The sequence below is a fragment of the Sinocyclocheilus rhinocerous genome, unplaced genomic scaffold (assembly GCF_001515625.1).
Source record: "Sinocyclocheilus rhinocerous isolate Xijiao unplaced genomic scaffold, SAMN03320098_v1.1 scaffold10205, whole genome shotgun sequence".
Taxonomy (NCBI): domain Eukaryota; kingdom Metazoa; phylum Chordata; class Actinopteri; order Cypriniformes; family Cyprinidae; genus Sinocyclocheilus; species Sinocyclocheilus rhinocerous.
The window spans coordinates 1,835-5,103 of record NW_015640127.1 but is presented as its reverse complement, the minus strand read 5'-3'; the positions used below and the strand labels follow the sequence as shown (position 1 = coordinate 5,103).

The following is a 3,269-nucleotide window of genomic DNA, read 5'->3' as shown; positions in this document are numbered from 1 at the left end:
GTAAGTACGTTTTCATTTAAAGGATTTGCCACTGATGATTCAAACGCGAGTTTTGAGCAGTGTAGAGTAGCGCTTGTTTGTCGTTTCTCCGATCACAAATGCAGACATGATTTTATGTTTACTCGGCGCGATGCAACGCAACGCGTAAAAAGACAGTACAAGTCATTATAATCAGTAATTATTTCCCCACAGGATGCAACAAATGCCTCGTTTGTAATGGGTTTTATTGGTTTTGTCTCGTCGCTCCGGGATACAGCATCACAGTATGGTAAGGGGTGTAACATTTCTGTCACACGCTTGAGGTATTCGGCCAATCACAACGCACTGGATAGCTGGCCAATCAGTGTACACCTCGCTTTTCAGAACGATGAGCTTTGTAAAAATCGACGCGTTTCAGAAAGGCGGGTCATAGAGGAGAAACAATAATGTACAGTATGTGGAAAATAATGTTTTTTTTTTACCTTAAACCACATAAACACATTTCATTACACCAAATACACAAAATAATGTTCTTTTTCTGCAACGTCATATGACCCCTTTAAGGCCCTGCTGACTGTGGACTGTGATGGGCCCAAATCAACACTGGTGCATTGCTGCATTTTTCCAGTAGCCAAAAAACGCAGAGTCATTATGACTTTTTATTTCTGTAGATAAAGCATTGTTTTGTAGTGTGGGAGGTTATAGAATTTCAGTGACAAAAAGAATGCCTCGATGATTTTATCAACTCCCTGTCCTCATATAGCCTAATTTCAACACATTGGTCTCCTCCGCTCTGCTGCCATCTTGTTACTCCTAACTAGACTTCTCCAGCACTCTTAAAGGGGTCATATGATGTTGCTAAAAAGAACATTATTTTGTGTATTTGGTGTAATGAAATGTGTTTATGCGGTTTAAGGTTCAAAAAACATTATTTTCCACATACTGTACATTATTGTTTCTCCTCTATGCCCCGCCTTTCTGAAACGCGTCCAAAAAGTACACCATCATTGTACCATATTCACCTCTAAAGGTGGACATCGGTACCTTAAAGGCACATATTACTACCTCAAGTGTACCTAAATGGTACATATTAGTACCTTTTTAAACAGTAACATCCCAGTGACAGCTTTTGTACCTTTTCTTGAGAGTGAACTACACTGCATACACAATACTTCTGTGTGAATTGTATTGTTTATACAGTGTAGTCTGTAGTGTATATATTATCTCTTAAAGGGACAGGTTACCCAAATATTATCTCATTATTTACTCATCATCATATCATTCCAAACCTGCATGAATGTCCTTCTTTTGCTGAACATAAAAGAAAATATTTTGAAAAATGTCTATAACAGTGGACGTCAGTGGCCTCCAATATTGTTTGAATCCCAACGTTCTTCAAAATATCTTCAATTGTGAGTAAATAAAGACTTTTAATTTATAAGTGCACTATCACTTTAAATTTCAGCACAGTATTCAAAGTATACACAGCACAGATGCTATTTTTCAGGAGGATGACTGTACATTTTAAAGGGGTCATATGACGTTGCTAAAAATAACATTATTTTGTGTATTTTGTGTAATGAAATGTGTTTATGCGGTTTAAGGTTCAAAAAACGCATTATTTTCCACATACTGTACATTATTGTTTCTCCTCTATGCCCCGCCTTTCTGAAACGTGTCGATTTTTACAAAGCTCATCGGTTTGAAAAAGCGAGGTGTGCTGTGATTGGCCAGCTATCCAGTGCGTTGTGATTGGCCGAATACCTCAAGCGTGTGACGGAAATGTTACGCCCCTTAAAGGGGTCATATGATGCTATTTCCAAAAGTGTCATATGACTCATATGATGGGATTCCAAAGATGGCTCCGACGCTGATGGCTGCCTCCGTGGCGTGCTCCGCAGTTGTTTTTATGTTTTTGTTAGTTTGTCCTGTCTTTAGTTATATCCCTGCAATCAGTTTCACCAGAGACGAATTGCTGGACATTCGGAAGTACACACCACCCGATATTTCACCGGTTTTCGATTATTCTGATGTTTTGCTGGACATTGTAGTCGGCGGAGCTGCTGTGCTGATCAAGCGCTTCAGGACGCGCAGACAGGGGAAGCGAGCCGGCGCGCTCGTGAAGCTCAGGCAGCGCACATTCTTTAAATATAAAAAAACGTACATACATTCTGTGAGTCAGAACAGCCGGCATTGTAGTCTACTCTCCCAGGATCAGGAAACAGTCCTCCATAAAATGTGCTGCACACATCTAAATATTTGGGTTGAACTGTTCTGGAACAGTGTTGTAAATACAACTTAACCACTGATTTCTAGTTGTGTCCTCTTTTGGAAGGCCAAACAAAGTAGTTTCGCTTTCACAACGAAACACAGTGTCACATACGGCGGCCTGGAGTGAGCAGAGGCCGGGGGCTAGAGTTAGCGGCAGCCGGCTAGAGTGAGCGGAGGCCGGCTTGAGTGAGCGGCGCGGCGGGCTTGCGGCAACCACACGTGACGATCGCCGTCCACGGTGAAAGCCGATCCGGCGATCCACAGCGCGAATGTGGGGTGTGTTAGAACGAGCCGTTTTAGGTAGGCGTGGCTGACTCTTAACTTTTATAAAGAATATCTCTTTGGATTTGAGACTTGAGTCTTTGCAACTTTACAGACCTTCTTTATGCACCAAGAGCTTGTAACACTTCAAAGAGAAAGGAAAAATTGAAATCGCATCATATGACCCCTTTAAGAAATTTAGGAGTTGAGACCTACGGCCTCAATTTATAAAATGTTGCGCAGAAACCACGGAAAACACATGTACGCCTCTCTTTCAGATGTAAAATCTATTATTCACAAATGATCTTGAACTTGTGTGTAACTGAATGGTTTCAGCTCTCTGCCTTCTAAACGACTCCTAATTAATGTCATTAACATATAGCCTAAAAGATCACTCATCGTCCAAATCCTTTAATTTAGAACAGCGAGCTGCAAGAACAGCTTACGTTTCCAAAAACCGGCAGTTGGCCTACTCCGACAAGAAAAAGTGATTATGATACTGTATGCTCAGACCCTGACATGACGCTAAGCACTTTATTAAGTTAAAGGCAGTTTTTACATGAGCGTTGGCATGGATTTAAGCGTACACACACTCCAAGATCAAATCTGTGCGTACACCCACTTTATAACTGTATTTGTAGAATAATGTTCTCGAGCGAGCCGTGGACTGGATCTTCTCTCATCTGCATGATCTGGAGTCCATGGATGTGTCTGAGGTAGAGACCTGCGCGGGACGGATTTTTCAGTCCCGCTCCCGC

At 41.6% G+C, this 3,269-nt stretch overlaps 1 long non-coding RNA gene across 1 annotated transcript in view; it reads left to right on the top strand.

Moving 5' to 3' along the window:
* Positions 1-3,160: 3,160 nt before the first annotated feature.
* LOC107752544 (uncharacterized) overlaps positions 3,161-3,269 on the top strand; it is a 1,468-nt gene continuing 1,359 nt past the window's right edge. The window contains exon 1 of the long non-coding RNA XR_001641368.1: positions 3,161-3,227. This is a non-coding gene — a long non-coding RNA (uncharacterized LOC107752544). The remainder of the gene's footprint in view (positions 3,228-3,269) is intronic.